Genomic DNA, 19,017 nt, shown 5'->3' with positions numbered 1-19,017 from the left:
AGAAGACCAAAGTCAACATTTAGTCATCAAAAGTGACAACTTTAGAAGACCAAAGTTAACCTCAGTCATCTGAAGAATTTCTTCAGAAGACCGAAAAATAAGTTCAATCATCTGAAGAATTCCTAGTAAAACTCAAAACCTAGTAGAAGCACATCAGAAGACTGAACTCACACTTTAGCCATCTGAACCCAACACTTTAGTCGTTTGAGCCCCAACCTCAGTCATCTGACCCTGTGTCCAGGTTATTTTTCAAAGCTTAAAAAGAACCTCAGTCGTCTGGGCCCTTGACCTTAGTCGTCTAAACTTGCGGGAAAACTTAAAAATTTAATTTTTATTAAGAGAACTCGCGAGATATTTTTTGATCCAATGGCTGAGATCTATTCTAAAGGCAAGATCACTATATATACTGAATATTTGAACCCTAGTATGAGGGTTTCGACATACGAGAAGAGAAGAGAACATCTTGTTGAAAAAAGAATTGAGAAACTTGAACGTCTTGATATACGATTGCCTGCACTTCAACTTACAATCATCAAGTTTGGGCAAATCAACTCAGAAAATCAAAGGGAATTTATTTACACATCTTGATTTCAACTTGGTTTTGAGGTTTGGTTAATTTATTTAGTGATTTCAAGAGTTTTTCATATCATCATCTATTATTAAATATCATTAAAGAAGATTGATATCGAATTTTCATATACATATAGAGAGTGTTTTTGACTAGTTCATTATTTGAGAAAGTTTTACTTTGGCCATTGATTAAAGAGTTATTTTTTAATTAATATCTTGGATACTCCTAAACTATTTGATTAGATATCCTTAGCAATGCATAACTATATATATTATTGAAGGATAGTTTTTGAAAATATGATATTAAGGTTTGATCTTTGGTAATCTCATTATATATATATATATATATATATATGTGAAAATTAAGTTGAATATTACAGAGATCATATTAAGATTGAAATCTAGAGAGAAATATTGTTTTGACAGAGTTTTTTTCAAATCTTTGCAACCTTCAAAGTTGCGTGTGTACTCAAAGATTTAACCTAAGTTCTCAAAAGCATTGATTTATATAAATATTTTTGGGAGATTTGATAAAAGAGATAGTTAGGGAATCATACTCTTGCATATAACGATTACATCGTTACAATCATTCTTAGCTTCAAGTATCATCATATGTTAATGTATTAGGAATTTGAATTGTACTCACTAACTTTGTTGGAAGCAATTTTGAGTGTTTTACATATTTCATTGTTTTTATGGTTCGGGTTGTGAACCAGTTTTGAGGAGAGATTTGTATCTCTTGTAAGCAGTGGATTAGGAGGAAGTTGTACCTCTTGTAAATAGCGGATTATAAGGGAAGCTCCATCCCAATTTAAGGAGTCGGGATTCTAGTGGAATCCTTAAGTGGGTTGCTCAAGGCGAAGACGTAGGCCGACTATGCTAAACCTCTTAAAAACTGTGTTTGCATCCTCTCTCCCCTTATCTCTTTACTTTTTGCACTACATTTCATTATTTACATGACATGTATGTTTGTTGAATAATTTCACACGAACTTGATAAGTAATTGGTTGAATTTAGACATAGGGATTAATTGGTAAATAAGTTTGAAAGAATTTTTAAAACACCCAATTCACCCCCCCCCCCTCTTGGGATTACACCTAAATCAACATTTAGCATGGCCATATCATCCTCAGAGTCAAGTTCGCTACATTCACGAGATGTATTAGTGGAAGTTTTTAATGCAGTCACCTTTTTCACCCTATTATGTTCATTAAGTCTCTCATTTATAGCTAATTCATAGGTAATCAAGGAACCTATCAATTCATCTAGAGTCATGGTCTTAAGATCTTTACCCTTAGAAATGATCGTAACCTTTGCTTCCCAAATAGGAGGCAGACCTCTAAGGATCTTCCTAATCATCTCATATGTAGGGTAGGTCTTTCCTAATGCATGCAGTGAGTTTATAATGTGTGTGAATATAGTGTACATGCTCTGAATGGACTCACCTACATTCATCCTAAAGGCCTCATATTCACTAGTCAGTATATCTATCCTACTATCTATTACATCCCTAATACCTTCAAATGTGACTTCTAATTTATCCCAGATTTCTTTTATAGTAGTACATGCAATTACTCTATTAAACTCATTCACATCAAGACCACAATACAGATTATTCATAGCAGTGGCATTTAAACTAATAGCTTTCATGTCATCATCATTATATTCTTCCTCAGTTTTAGGAACTCTAATTGTACCCCCTATTTTCATAGGAACATAATTTCCCTTAGCGAAAACCCTCGACACCTTCCAATCTATATTTTGAAGGTAGATGCGCATCCTTTTTTTCCAAAAGGTGTAATTAACACCACTGAAAACTGGAGGTCGTGTGGAAAACGGTCTCTTAGGGAAAGGGGTCACGGTGCTATGAGTCATCTAATATCTTTTGCAAATTAACTATTGATTCTATGCAACTTGACTCTGATACCAATTGTTAGTTTTACCGTGAACCCAAGAGGGCAGGGGGGGTGAATTGGTATTTTCAAAAATTAATGCCCTAGGTAAATCCCCAACAACAATATTACACAACCTTATGGTCAATCCAATGCGGATAAATTGAATCAATTAAAATATGCACGGGAAATTAAATTGCACAATGAAATTAGCCAAGCATGCACCAGAAAACGGTAAATAAGAGATGACCCCTAGAAATGTTATCGAGGCTCGGCAAACTGCCGACGTCCCCGCCTTGGCTAACAAGCATAAGGATTACCACTATAAGGCTCACTCAACGGATGGAGCGACACTTAAACAACTAGGTCAATTAGTACAAGGATGACCTCAACCTTTATAGATAATCCTTATCGGGCTGGATTGCCACCCCCTCAAGCCATGCCTAAAATACAACAGTATTTTCACAATATGACAAAGTACAATAACTATGCTTCTCAGTAAAGCAAATGATTACCAAATGTAATCAATCACAAGCACATCAATAGTATAGAATATGCAAGCTCAGTGATGTGAATATTTGTGCAAATAGCACTCAACAAGATATTATCACTAGAATGTTTAAGAGTGTTCTAAACAAGCTATATCTTTGAAACAAGTTCTATTAAATATCAACAACGAATCAAGGTTTCAAAGATGCAAATCAAATACTCAAACTAACTCAAAATATTTCCTTTAATGAAATATGCACAATACTAGTTTGAAAATATTTTAGCTTGTAGGAAACATTTTTGCACAACAAAACAAAGCTATATGACACTTGCAATAACAATGCAAATATCCTAAAGCTTGTTAGTTTATCCCAACACAAGATCTATAATAGTGAAATCTATGGGATAAACTTAACTAAAACTCCCTATGAATAACTCAAACAATCAAACAAGAATAGTGGGAGTATTAGTAATATCTAGTAATCACAAGCACACTCAATAAGCTCTCACACTATCAAGATGTATCAAGGGAATGAATTTTGAAAGTATTTGGGCAATATGAGCTTTTGAAAGTAAAGAGGATTTGCACTTAAATATTTTTGCTAATCTTCCTATAATCCAAACAAATGAACTCATATTTATAGACCAGGGCAAAAATATATCTGTTTAGGACCTATAGGGTATTATTAGAAAAGATTTAAAAATGATTTAGAAAAATTAACCCTACTTTAAGATTTTTAACCTCGGTAAAAACTTAAGTATCCCAAGAAGATTCGGGTGGCTGAACTTTAGTTTGGTCCCCCAAACAGACTTAGCTGAAAATTAATTTTAAACGGTTCGAGTGCTCGAGCTTGGATTCGGATGGCTGAACAAAATTCAGAAACATTAGTGCGTGGTTCGAGTGCCCTAAATAATGTTCGGTAAACCGAACAGACCAAATCGGTCGCCCGAGGCCTGATTTGAACTAAGAGGTTTGGTAGCTCAAGTTGGGAAGAAGTCCTTTTCTAAGGGTTCGATCACTCGAGGGCAATGCGTTCAATCTTGATTCGATAGCTCGAACCCAAGTCAACCTGCTGATTTTCAAGCAATTTGGGTGCCCAAGGAGTTTTGAACTCCTGGGGTTTGGTTGCTCGACCTCACTCATTTGATGCTTATTATGTTTGATTCAATTCCTTTTTACACACCTGATTATGAATGATATTTGTGCATGAGTGTTGGGTGACTCACTCAAAAAATGAACAGTTAGGAAGCCACCCCAGGCATAGGAGTTCTGTCATGTAATATTTAGGCAAAAGGCCAGATCGTCTCCTCAGGGTATGCAGTTTAATCTCAAATTTTACGTAATTCCAATCAGAAAAGAAACAAAAGTCACTGAACAAAGTTCAGATTTGGGTTTTCTGGTTTATTTGGCATTCATTTTGATGAATTAAAAGAGCATGCAATTTAAATTTTAAATCCTAAAACACACGAAATTTATTAGCAAGAAATAGAAATCCTACGTTTAAAAGCCAATTAAAACTCACGTTGAACTTCAGAATAAAACCTAAAGACGATAACCTTCCTAGTAGCTTAAGCGTGCAATAAAAAAACTGACCTAGTTTGTTTAGGTGCTGCTCCTCCCGTTTAAGTGAGCAACTATAGTGGTAATCCTTAGGCTTGTTAGCCAAGGCAAGGATGTAGGCAATTGGGTGAACCTCGATAACATTTCTGTGTATCACCTTTACCTTAGTTCTTTCTGGTGCATGTGTGTTTGATTAAATTGCTTCATTTACTTTCTAGTATACATTTTCATTACCTGCACTAGATTGACCATAGGGTTGTGAATATACTAGTGTTAGAATATTTACTTAGGGATTAAATTTTAAAAATACCAATTCAACCCCCCTCTCGGGATCATGGTAAAGCTAACACACTCTCAGCTAAATAATTGAAGAATGATAGAGCCTCATCTGGTTCCTTGCTGAAGAACTCCCCATTGCACATAGTCTAGACAAACTATTTACGTGCAGGGGTTAGAGCAGTATAAAAATAATTCACTAACCTCGAAGATTCAAATTCGTGATGTGGACATATGTTCATGATGTCCTTGAATCTCTCCCAGCAAGCCTAGAATGTCTCGTCACCTTTTTGCATGAACTAACTGATATACTCCTGTAGGTACTGAGTTCTCTGAAAAGTAAAGAACTTATGTAAGAACTCATGCTGCATTTCAGCCTAGCCAGTAATTGAGTTAGGTCGCAGAGAATTAAACCAGATTTTTGCCTTATCTTTCAAAGAAAAGGGAAACAAGCAAAGTTTGATATATTGATCAATTCTAGCCCTATTAATGAAAGTGGTGCAGACCAACTCAAAATCTTTCAAGTGTTGGTATGGACTCTCAGAATCCATCTCGTGAAACTAGGGTATCACAGATAACATGTCATGCTTAATATTGAAGTTCAGTGCATCTTGTGGTAACATAATAAAGGAAGGTGTAGATGTGCGTGTAGGCTATAGAAAATCCTGAAGTGTACATGGTGCAGATGCAGCCATGACTTCCTCAAAGAATTGTTCAAACAAATTGTTCAAATCAATTTCAGATTCACTCGTAAAATTAAGAGGAGAATAGTCAGATTCTATGCTCCGTGTGTCCCTACTAGTGCTAGCTGAAATTTTCGACAATCTATTCGTATTTTCTCAAACCCAGGGCATCAAACATCAATGTAAACAGTAGAAATTCACCAACATAGCTGCAAACAAGCATGATCAAAAATTTTCAAAATTTTTATTTTTATTTATTTATTTATTATTTATTATTTAATGAAAAATAGAAAATAATTGGGAAAACACAATTTGAAATTAAAACTGGCACTCCCCGACAACGGTGCCAAAAACTTGACTCACTCAAAAAATGAGCAGCTCGAAATCTATCCCAAGTATAGGAGTTCTGTCGTGCAATATTTAGCCAAAAGACCAGATTGTCTCCTCAAGGAATGCAATTTAATCTCAAATTTTATGTGATTCCAATCAGAAAAGAAACAAAAGCCATTGAACAAAGTTCAGATTCAGGTTTTCTAGTTTGTTTGAGATTCTTTTTGACGAATTAAAATAGAATGCAATTTAAATTCTAAATCCTAACGCACACGAAATTTATTAGCAACAAACAAAAATCCTACGTTTAAAAGCCAATTAAAATTCACGTTGAACTTCGAAATAAAACTTAAAGACGATAACCTTCCTTGTAGCTTAAGCACGTAATAAACAAACTCAATAGAACCTAACTTCAACAAGAACCAACCTTTTTTTACGCAATCAAGAAGTAGAACAAAAATTAAAACTTTAACAACTAAACAATAACAGAAACACGATAAAAAAATTCGCACTTTAATAAAACTAAATTTAAAGAAAATAGAACTCAACAAAATTTGAATTTTAAAGAAAGCAACTGATTTAAATCTAAAGAAGATATATTTTTTTGTTTTTGTATTTTATTCTTTTTTTTTTTAAGAGATCAAACTGGACGATAATAAAAAAAATATAGCTCAAGCATAAAATTAAATCTAATGCCCATAATAAATAAGAGTGAAGGGAAATAAGAGAGAAAGGGGAAAAAATAATCTTTAATGATAACACCCAAACAAAGATTCAAAATTAAAACTTAACTGAAATTCAATGGAAAAATAACACTATTCAATTAACTAATTTAAAGCAAGAATAATAAATAAATAAATAAAAGGGGAGAAAGAGAGGAGTATTGGGCGGCTGGCCATAGGGGAAGTTGAGGAGCAGTAGGGGCTCGGCTTGACTTAGCAGAAGGAAGGAGCAGGGAGCAGTTGCAGCAATGGAGCTCAGTTCTGGGGTCTTCCTTCAGCACAGCAGCAGGGACCTCTCAGTTTGCTTGGAACAACAGCAAACAGGGACAACAGCAGTGGAGGTAGCACACAACTATGGGCTTCTCGGGTCCTTGTGTTGGCAGCAACAGAAACTACAACAGCAGCGAAGTAAGCTCCTTAGGTTGCAGCGGTTAAAGAAGACAACACAGCAGGTTGGTCTTCGGCTAGCAGAGAAGAAGGAGTTCCAGTAGGTAGGGAGAAGACAATAAAGAGGGAGAACGAGAGTGAAAGAGAAGAGAGGGAAGTTCGGCAATGGGAAATGGAAAAACATAGCAACACCAGTTTTAGGGGTCTCGGGTAGTAGCAGAACACGCAGAGGGAGAGAAGTAAGGGAGAGAGAGGAAGGGAAAAGGAAGAGGGTTTAGAGAGAAAGGGAGAAGAAAGGGGAGAAAAAGGGCTTGGGAGGAGGAGGAAGGGCCGAGAGTTTGAAAGTATAGGAAGTTAGGAAAAGGGGAAGAGAAAAGTGGAAGAGTGAGGCACTAGGGAGAAAGAAAAAGAAAAGAAATATATAAGCCCCCCTTCCTTTTCTGAAGCCCTACCAACGCATGTTTGGAAAGGACCTGACTACATGGTCGGGTCAAATCAAGGTATGTGGTATTTTTTTTTTTTTTTTCTGATTACTAGCAAACGAGCCAAATTTTGACAATCCTAGAGCTCGTATTGCTCAAATCTTGAAACACAAAAGTCATAGATAATTTCCTCAGATTTCCACAATGTTTTGAATACTCTTAATCGGAACTCAAATGAGAAAGTTACGCACATATTATGAAGTGGTGCTGATTTTAGCTTCCAATAATTGTCCTGCGACAAAAAAATACCAAAAAATCATGAATTACTCAATAAAATCCAAATATTATAAATAAGACACAAGGTTAAAATATTGAGAGTAATTAGGTATTTAATTAAAAATATACGCCTCATTGCATGAATTAAAACACCTAATTACGCAATTTAAGTGCGTAATCATTGGGACCTAAGGTCTTACTAGGGTCATACTGAGCTTACAATCTATATGCATGACATGCAAGTAATTATTATAGACCTTATATCCTACTTACTATTATAGACCCATATTACGTAAAAAGAATTTACAACATGAAACTAATCTTCAAGATCTTCATGCTTTGCTTTCATGTGCCATTACTTGATCAACTAAAATGAACCTACACATATACTTGAAAGCCATCAAATACCTGAGTATTTGTCATTATCAAAACTGGGTGTGACCAATAAGGTCAATATCTTCCAAAATCAAGAAAATGATATCCACAACAAGACCATTAGAATTGATACATCTTGATTTATTTTGACCAAATGATATTACAAGCATAAGTGGAAAATTGTATGCTTTCATGATAGTTGATGATTTCTCTAGATTTTCGTGGGTAATCTTTCTTGCAAAAAAAAGTGATACTTGCAATGCCTTCATTCACCTTTTATGGAAAAATTCAAAATGAAAAGGATTTCCAATTGTTCACATTAGGAGTGATAGGGGAAGAGAATTTAGAAACAAAGAATTAGAAGACTTTTGTAATGAAAATGTCATTCACACAACTTCTCTACACCTAAAACTCCACAACAAAATGGAGTAGTTGAAAGAAAGAACCGAATGCTCCAAGAAATGGCCAAGACGATGCTCAATGAACTTAAACTTCCAAAATACTTTTGGGCTGAAGCCGTTAGTACAACTTGCTAAATTAGTAATCGTGTCATTATTAAATCCAGAATAGACAAAAACCCACTTGATATATGGAAGGGTAGAAAACCAAACATCTCACACTTTAAGGTCTTTGGATGCAAATGTTTTATTTTAAATGATAGAGACCACTTAGAAAAATTTGACTCAAAATCCAATGAAGGAATCTTTCTAGGGTATGCAATGTATAGTAAAGCTTATAAAGTGTTTAATAAAAGAACCCAAACCGTTCAAGAGTCAATACATATTGTTTTTGATGATTAATCTAACCCATATACACCCAAAGCAACTGTTGACATAGAAAAAGATGATAAAGTAACCTGTATTAGAATTGAAAAGGAACTTGAGCAACTTAAAATAAATAATGAACAAGATGAAGATTCCCAAGAAATAAAAACTGATCATCAAGAGCCACAATCTCAGGAAAGAAGTTATAAAACCTGAAAAAGTATAGCAGGATCTTCCCAAAGCTTGAAAATTTGTTAGAAACCATCCAATGGATCTTATCATAGGATATGCATCTCAAAGAGTCAATACTAGGTCACACCTAAAAAGTGGATGCAATCACATAGCTTTCATACCTCAAATCAAACCCAAGAATTTTGAGGAAGCTGAAAATGATGAAAATTGGATCATTGCTATGCAAGAGGAACTTGACCAATTTGAAAGAAACAAAGTATGGGGATTGTTTCCTAAGCCAAAGAAGACATCAATAATAGGCATAAAATTGGTATTTAGAAATAAGAAGGATGAAGATGGAAACATTGTGAGGAACAAAGCAAGACTAGTTGCTCCAGGGTATAACCAACAAGAGGCTATTAACTATGATGAAAACATTTTTTCAAAACAAGTTCTTTAAAAAACAACCAATCATGTTTCTTCCGTCACATTGATGAACACTTTTCTCTATCAAAAGCTCATTATATTAACAAGTGTCCAACATGAAAGTTGTGGGATTTTCTTTTAACTTTCAGTTGATACCAAGAACATTTAATTTATAGTTGTATAGAAAATTTTATGCTCAAAATACTAGAAAATGTTTGTATTAGAAAATTCCTTTCTTGTTGAAGACTTTCAGGAAAATACAATCGACGATTTGGGAAAGCCCAAAAAACCGTCGACGATTTTGGACGGTGTCAAATAGTTTTTCATAATAAAATATATTTTCTTCCCCCAACAGCCATAAAACAGCTAGAGTTGGGTTTGACCTATAAACACAAGCCCTAAATACTTGAAAAATGTTAGAGAATCATCTTGCAAGCTTTATTAAATATCTTTGGGATTCTCTCCATTTTTTCATACCCCATTTGAGCTCAAATTCTCTTTCCTCCTACTCCTTGAAGATCTTTGTTGGAATTAGTGTGATCCAAAGAAGGGGGGTGAATTGGGTTTTAAAAACTTTTCGACTAATTAAGCATTTCACTGATTCACCACAAATCACATCTCATTCATAATACAAATGTGTATGTAAAATAATTGAACTGTAAGTGCAGGCATACACATGTGCAGAATATATCATTTAAAACAAAGGTGTGCATGCAAATAATATAAACAGTAAATAAATAGGCATAAACATACTAAATTTAAAGTGTAGTAATTTAAATGAGATAGAGAGAGAGTGACACAAGATATTTGTTATCAAGGTTTGGCCAAACTAGCCTGCGTCCCCGCCTTAGGCATACCCCCCAAAGATTACACTAACACTGCTCACTTAAATGAGTGGAGCAGAAGCCATTTACCTCTTCTCCTTACAGGGTAAGGAAAACCCCAGTTCAATTTTTTAGATGAATCAAACTAGTCTCACTTACAGGGCTGAGACTCTCAAGTTCAATTTTCGGGTTGAATCGAACTGGTCTCACTTACGAGGCCGAGACAACCCAATTTAATTCTGGGTTGAACCCAACCGATACATTAAAATCATTTCTATACAAAACAATGCTTCTGAAAATACAAGCTAAGATGTACACGTTTAAACTCAAATAAATGGACTCACTAATATGATATGAAATGTGCTCATTAGAGTAAGGGTGTGTTTATCAAAATATTTTTGCAATCTTTGAACATAATATGTATGATGAAGACTTCAAAGATTTAAACTCTAAACCAAATATTTCTCCAAAAAAATATTTTCAACAAGATATAAAAAAACCTAGGGTTATGGTTTCAAAAACTTTGCACAAAACAAAATATATGCGTTTGAAGATCTATGTGCAAATCAAAGCAAGTAAAAGCCTAAATAAAATACTCTCTTGTAAAAATGATTTACAATAATAAATGAAAGAGAGTTTTGCAGAGTAAAAGATTTGCCCCAAGAAATAATTTTTGCAATAAAAATTAGTTGGGGGAACTTTGATTAACAAAATAATTTGAGAGGATTTTGAGAGTTAATCAAAGTTACTAATCTTGGCTTATAAAGTGGTATATATAGAGTCAGGAAATTTTTTGACCATTAGGGATACGCTGGATATTATTAGAAAATTTTAATTAAATTTTAAACCCGCTTTAACATTTAAAAATACCCCAACCCGACACAAAAATAAAAAGGCAATTTTAAACTTTGGGTGCTTGAAAAATGGTTTTGGTGGCTAAACTAGGGCGGTTTTCAAAATGTCTGAGATTCGGTTGCCTGTTCTTAAGTTTGGCCTGCCAAACTTGCATGTTCAGTCGCCCGAAGGTATTTTGAATGTAAACGTTTGGGCGCCCCAGTTGGTTGAAAAGGACAGGGTACAAGTTTGGTTGACCGACGACGCTATGGCCATTTGAGTTTGGTCGCCCGAAGTCAGGTAAACTATTTCACCAGTCAATAGTTCGGTCGACTGAGGCAATTTAACTTTCCTGGTTTGGTCGCCCCAAATCCCTTTCAATTTTCAACCTAGGTTATATTTTACCCCTGTTATTTTTCTTAAGTGAAGTGTAAGGTCCTAGGGTCTCTCCTAGGTCTAGGCATTTTAATTTACCCAAAAAAACCTGGAGCCATTCGACCTTTACGGTTCTGTCTAAGCACTAAGACATATCAATGCAAAGATGTCTGCAGTTATTACAAACCAAAAAAACTTCAATGCATTATTCAAATAAAATCAAAAGTTCTTCTTCTTGATTTCTTTACTCTTTTGTTGACCTTATTGGTCACGCCCGGTTTTGATTATGACAAATACTCATTGTATCTAATGAGTAGTTGTGTTTTTGTGCAGGAATCAAGAATGATAAGATCAAGATGTGCACAAAGCAAGAAAGGCTTGAAGACAATTTCATACACTCTTAATTATAATATTTTCCAGTGAAATTGTCTGTAATAGTAATTAGGGTTTTTCGGTTTGTAATAAGCTCACACACATCACATGAATGATTTACTTTGTAAGCTCAAACCGAACCATAGAAAGACCTTAGGGTGTACCTTCGGTCGACCGACACCGGACTTTTTCGGTGTCTTCAAAATTGGACCCCAAGTGACCGTAGGACACTCACCTTTGCACTTGTATGTAATAGGCACTTGAATAAGGTTTTTATGTTGCAAGAAGGGACTGAAATGCACACTTGGTGCACCTTCGGTCGACCGGCCAACTCAGTTCAAATTGGCCCGGTCGACCGAAACCGGTCCGGGTCAACTATTTGACCCGGTCCCGGTCGACCGACCCCTTATAGATCATTTGACCTCGGTCGACCGAACACCCTGAGAGTCAACATTTTGACCTCCCGGTCGACCGACCAAAATTGTACTCCAACTACTTGGTCGACCGAAGGGTCTTGGGAAAATTCCCAACAACCCGATCAACCGAGCCAAGCAGTTCAAAAAGGTCTCGGTCGACCGAACCGCGGTATTTTTGAAAATCGCCCTTTTCCGGTCGACCGACCACTCAGTTCAAAATGCTCCCGGTCGACCGAGCTACTTGAGTCCTGGTCGACCGAACCACTTTTGATCGACCGGACCTCTCGGGTTGTTCCCATTTTTACCGTGGTTAATATTTTTCTAAACAGGGTTAAAATGCATTAAACTCCATTAAACTTTTCTAATAATACCCTATAGGTCCCCAGCGGTCATATTTTCTCCCTTGCCTATATATATGTCTTCATTTGCAAAGATTAAGGGGGATTAGCCACTTTGATTAGGGAAAATTCTTTGAAAATCCAAAACCCTATAATACTCATTCTTAAGCCTCCTACACTCATACTTACCTTCTCATACAAATTGAACTCTTTGTAAGTTGATTGAGTGCTAGTCTAAGTAGGTTTGCTCTCCCATTCATATTTGATTGCTTTATTATCCTTGAGTGCTAAACCTTGAGCATTCTAAGGGGAATTTATTAATAAGTCTATCCAAGAAAACTCTGATAGATCTTCTAAGATTTGCACCTCCATTGCAACATCTTAAGAAGAGTGTAATTGTATTTTGGTTGCAAAACATTTTCAAATATCTACTGCGTTATTAATCTTGAAAATACTTGATGAGATATTTGCTAGTGTGATAAAATCTTTGTTGCAATACTCGTTAACTCATATATCTCTTGCTGAATACAAAGATTGAATATCCTTTTGCAAACCAAACTTATACGTTGCTAGAGCTTCATATACATATGTGTATTGAGAGAACTTGTTGATTGAAATATATGAAGTCTGGATGATATCTTTGTTTGAGCACTTAGATTGAATATCCTGTGATACAAAGATCATTTAGGTTTGCACTCTCACGTACGCATTACACTGATAGTAAATCTATTTGAGAGTTGACATCTTAGACCACACTGAGCTTACATATTATTTCATATTTGTGGTGTATATTATTGCGCGAATTTGGGTACATATCTGCTTTACTTGAAAGCACAATCACTGTACCATTTCAGTATAATACACATTGGTTGTATTTCCAGGCACGGGCCTGAAGAGGGAGACTAGCCCTGGAATAGTCCCGGATTGGCTTAGACCCGGTTAGGCAAGCTAGGTGCGTCGTCCTGTTAAGGCGTGTAGGTTGAGGTCAGCCCCGCTAATTGACCTGGTTAAGGTTGAGGTCAGCCCTGTGTTAATTTGACCTGGTTGTAAACGGTGACGCTCCACCCTTAAGTGAGCTCTTAGTGGAATCCTCTAGCTTGCGAGCTTGAGGCGGGGACGTAGGCACGGTTGGCCGAACCCCGATAACATATCGTGTGTTCATTTATATTTCCGCACTTTATATTAGCCGCACATGTATATTATGGGTGAATGATGCGTATGACTTAAATTTCACATTATACTTATCTACGCATTTGGAAATTGAATAGGCAGACCCTAGGTTGTGTATATACTGCTGTTTATCCGGCTTAACCTAGGTGATAAATTTTAAAATTCCAATTCACCCCCCCTCTTGGGAATACACCAATTCTAACAATAATCTTCATGGAAAATCCTGATCATATGAGTTTTACGCATCTTTGGCTTCCATTCTTAGTCCCTTTATGTGTATTTTAAATTATAACCTGTTCAACCACTAGAAACACACATAAGTAACTTGTGGTTTGTCATGATCAAAACTAGGGATCAGCCTCACAAAGCCAACAATTTCCTCATTTTTGATAATGACAAACGCATCAGAGCAAAATGGGTACAACCTGAAAAGGCCCCCCCTAAGAATATGCATAATATAATTAAAAACAATAAAACTCAAGCATATTCACAAAAGAAGACATTACAAATGATCATGCATTTAAATTTTTGCGATAAAGAGCACATGCTCAAAAACTTTACCCCTACATTTCGGTCATTATTATTTTGCTATCATTTTACTCAAAAAACATTCTCCCCCTTTTGGCATCAACAAAAAGGGCTAAGCTAAGTAGAAAAAAATTTTGACATTTAAAACAGACTTAGTAAGGAGAACTCCCCCATTTTTAAAATATTTTTTAAAGAAAACTCTCCCTCTTTTTAGTATATATTATGGGCATAAAAATTTGAACTTTTTTAATGATATAGCCAATAAGCATACAAAATAGTTTAACAAGTCATTTAAAAGATTACAATGACATGTTAACAGGATTAGGCCAGAAATATCCTCAAACCATTGCAATTTAGGCACAACGTAAGTCCTGCAACAGATTTGAATTTTAAAACATGCAACATATTAAAAAATGGGTTTGAGCATAAAATATGTCTAACTAGTTCGTATGCATTTCATGTAAAGTTAATGAACCAGTTAAGTAACACCCTTTTAAAAATAAAATTTCATCACACAAGATTTTAATACAGACAAACACAAGTCATGAAAGCATTTAAGCACACAAGCAAGAAACAAGATGTATTCAACAAAAGTTCATTTCTTGCATTTAAAAGAAAAAATATAAATATAAAATATATATCCCCGAATGATTTTAGATAAGAATTGGGGGCAATGCTTGCTGAAAAAGAAACTTTAATTCAACCTCAAGCAACCAAATGTTTTTTTGGTTTGGCATTTAAGTGCAATCCATAATATGACCAGAATGACCAACCATACAAATCCCACAATGATTTAGACAAAATAAACTTAGATCATATGGCAAGACTAAAAACACTGTGGAAAATCAAAAATATTTTCATTTATGATATTCAATTGAAACATTACATAAAGCCTATGCCACAATGAACTAACACAGATCTAAGCTAAAAGTTTGGTGAGCATAACAAGGTAGAGATTTAAAGAAAAGATGTTGCCTTTATCAATTTTGAATTCATGCTTAGAACCTATTAGCAACTTATACTGAAACAAATTTTGAGAGTTTAAGAGTTTAAACAGTATAAGTACTCTTTTCAGATTTTATTGGATATATGTTAGACCAATAAATCTCACCAGTAAAATGTCCCTAAATACACATGCGCTAAAAGTCAATGAATAAGTCCGGCATGGTGTTCATGTGTACCCGGAACAATCCATATCAAATATGTTTAGTAGAGACAGGATATGATGTTCAAGGTATTTAGAAAGGTTTTGGACTAAAAAAGTAGAAACAATAGAAATAATGTGTATCCATGGGTCAGGTGATTCTAATCCTTTCTCAAGGATGGGGCTTAAACTCCTTCTGTATATTTACGTGCACACATACTTGCATTATAGTTCAAGGATGATAGTCATTTAAGAACATTCCTCATATTTCATCCTTTCTAAATATTTTTAGTATGCAACAAATATTGAACATTCAACACACAACATGACATATTGCATTTCAATTTAAATACACAATAGCCAATCAAGACTATACTCAAGGGTAATGCAATAGGGGATCAATATGAGTCTAGCCAATATCATGTCTTTGGCAATATAAAAATCATACATGTTAGCATTTTAGCATAGCATATCAACATATAGTTCATATTAGTATCTTATCACATATTCATATTAGAATATCATCATTTAGCATGTAGCATGTCAGCATATATATATATATATATATATAAGCACGGAGCATATTATTGCATTGTGCATTGCACTACAATTGATCAAATTGTTCTCATGTTTCTTAAGTATTTCTTATTTTTAAATATCTTTTCCTAATCAAAATATTCATGTAATAAGCTCAATTTTCTTTAGATTTTTTTTCTTTTGATTTCATAAGAATACCCAAAATTCATATTGCTTTCCAAATCTCAATATTTTCTAAGTTAAGCCTTGTACAAATCATCCTATGATTTTGGCCAACAATGCCATTTTGTTTGTATTTGTTTCAATGATATAATTGTCAATGAGTTCTTAAACTCTTCTTTGAGATTTTGCATTTCAACTAGTTTAATATCCTTGATTTGGATTAAGTTGCTTTCTTAATTTTTAAAGGGAATAACTAATCCAAATATCTTTGATGTCGTTGGTTTATGAATTAGTATTTCATCTTGGTACCCATACTTTCTTGGGTCCGGATGGTTTAACAAGAAATGTTTCTTTATCATTCCAAACTTGTTTAGTTTTCACACCTTTTCTTTTTAATGGACTTTCAAAATTTATGTCCCTTCTTCTTACACAGGATGGTGTGAGTATAGGCATTAGAGGAGGTGCTGGCATAGTCTTTGGATGCTTTTGTGAAGTACCCCATATAGAGGTTCTTTCTCCTTGTATTTTCCACTCCATTGAACCTTATGTCCTCTTTATTTAAAGCCATTCTTTGTGCACCCATCATTTTATCAAAGTTTTCTTTCCCTCTTGTGAAATTGTAAATTATTTTTGCTTTATCTTCAATTTTTCCTTTAAGATCACATATTTCTAAATTTTGTATATTTTTTTCCCTTTTCATTGTAGCTTTTCTTGGTTTTGAGACATCTTGGTAATTTCACTTTCTAGTTCAGAAATATATAAGTCTTTTTCATCATCCATGGAAGTTTTGGACTTAAGATCTTCTAGTTCTTTTATTACCTTCTCATTCTTGCTTTCTAGTCTATGGATTTTTAAATCTTTCCACTTTCAGCAAGTTTTAAAGATTCAAGCTCTTTCATAACTCCTTCATTCTTGTTTTTCAATGATGTGTATCGTTTAGTCACATTAACTAAAATCTTATGTACCTTGAATAATTCATTTTGAAGTTCTTCATAAGAAGACATACTTTTATCATTGGAATCATTAGATGAATCACTTCAAGAAGTATTAAAATATTTGGATGAGGAGCTTTGCTTATCGTCCCATGCCATATAGCAAGCAACCTCTTGGTCACTTGATTCGTTATCGGAACTACTTGTACTCATATTGTCCCAAGTAGTGACTTTCATTGCCTTTTTCTTTTTATTTTTCTTTTTGGAATCTTTCTTAAGTTTTGGACAATCCGGTTTTAGGTGTCCTACTTTCTTGCAATTATAACATGTAGGGGGTTCTTTCTTTGTTTCTTTTTTACGAGTTTCTTCCTTATCTAATTTTGAGTTCTAGATTTTTCTTTTGAATTTATTCTTCCTTCCTAGTATATATTCTTGCAAGTTTCTTGGATATGAAGGCTAGTTCATCTTCTTCATCTTCACTGTTAGAGTTTTCATTTGATGCTTTAAAGGCTATAGATTCTTGAGCTTTAGATTTACCATTTCTTTCATTTATGGCCATCTCATAGGTGAGAAGGGATCCTATAAGTTCATCTAGAGATGTATTTATGAGATTTCTTCCTTCCATTATAGAAAGGATTTTGGTTCCCAAATTGGAGGAAGTCCTCTAAGGATTTTCCGGATCATTACATAGGTGGAGTATGTTTTTCCTAAAGCGTTAAGTGAGTTTATATGTGAGTGAACCTAGTGTACATATTAGTTATGGTTTCATCCTGATTCATCTTTAAAGCCTCAGACTCACTTGTGAGCATATATATTCTACTATCTCTAACATCAATGGTGCGTTCATAAGTTACTTCTAGTTTGTCCTAAATTTCTTTGGATTTTTTACATGCCATGACCTTATTCAATTCATTAACATCTAAGGCGCAATATAGTGCATTCATGGCACTAGAGTTAACTTGCATCATCTTGTAATCAATGTCGGTTGAGTCTTTTTTTTCTTTAGGAATTTCTTTGCCATCTACGACTTTTGTAGGAATGTGGTAACCATGTGTGACAACCTTCCATGCTTTCCAATCCATGGTTTGAATATAAATTCTCATCCTTTATTTCCAAAATATATAGTTTATACCACAAAAGATGGGTGGCCTCGTTGAGGATTGACCCTCTCCAAAGGGAGCTACTCTTAGGTGTGCCATATAGATCTTTATGTAGCTACTAGTTAGGATTTTCTACAACCCCGCTCTGATACCAATTGAAAGTTAAGGAGTTGTCCTAAGAAGGGGGGGGGGGTGTGAATTGGGTTATTAAAATTTATTTTAATTCATTTCAAGAATTCTTTGACCTCTTATTAATTTAGCTAATACCCAGCAAGGCCTAATTAAACCACAAACCGATACTTAACACAACACAACACAAGAAAACCAAATCTTAAACAATCATCCAACCAATCAATCAACTTTAACGTAATCAACCACTCAATATAGTATTCAGCTTTTTGGCAATTCTCATCTTTTGTATGTATCCCTCTGTATATGTTTGATTCAAGTCCTATATTGATGAATTTGATTTCTTAATATGAAACACAATATGAAATCCAACACTCTTTCCACGAACTTGGACTTCAAATAAACTTTCAATTAATGAGTTTTGGGTGTTGAATCAATCAATGTACTCCTTTACGATTTATGCAATTTGTATTGATCAACCAACGTACTTCCTTTTGGTTTCTAAAAATTCCCAAAAATAAATTAAGATTTAGTTTATTTAATATCCAATCCACGTAGTGTATATGATTAGAAATTAAAACACAACCACGCAGTTAATATTTGCTAGAAATTAAAAAGAATAGGGAAAGAGAGTGACACCACGTTTTTTACGAGGTTCGGCTTATCCCTAGCCTACCTCCTCGCCTTTGGCCAATGCCACCAAAGGATTCCACTATGCCATTCCTTTCCGGGTGGAACACACATTTTACAAGTGATACTCTACGTTTAAACACTCCTTAAGTAAGCTAGAGCAACGCCTCTCCAAATGATAC

At 34.7% G+C, this 19,017-nt stretch overlaps 1 non-coding gene across 1 annotated transcript; it reads left to right on the top strand.

Annotated features, from left to right (window-relative positions):
- Nucleotides 1-5,004: 5,004 nt before the first annotated feature.
- LOC131147400 (small nucleolar RNA R71) lies at nt 5,005-5,110 on the top strand. The gene has a single exon (XR_009134783.1). It is a non-coding gene; the product is annotated as a small nucleolar RNA R71 (small nucleolar RNA).
- Nucleotides 5,111-19,017: the final 13,907 nt, after the last annotated feature.

The sequence above is a fragment of the Malania oleifera genome, chromosome 1 (assembly GCF_029873635.1).
Source record: "Malania oleifera isolate guangnan ecotype guangnan chromosome 1, ASM2987363v1, whole genome shotgun sequence".
NCBI classification, from domain to species: domain Eukaryota; kingdom Viridiplantae; phylum Streptophyta; class Magnoliopsida; order Santalales; family Ximeniaceae; genus Malania; species Malania oleifera.
The sequence above is the reverse complement of the archived record's forward strand: the minus strand, read 5'-3'. Positions and strand labels throughout refer to the sequence as shown.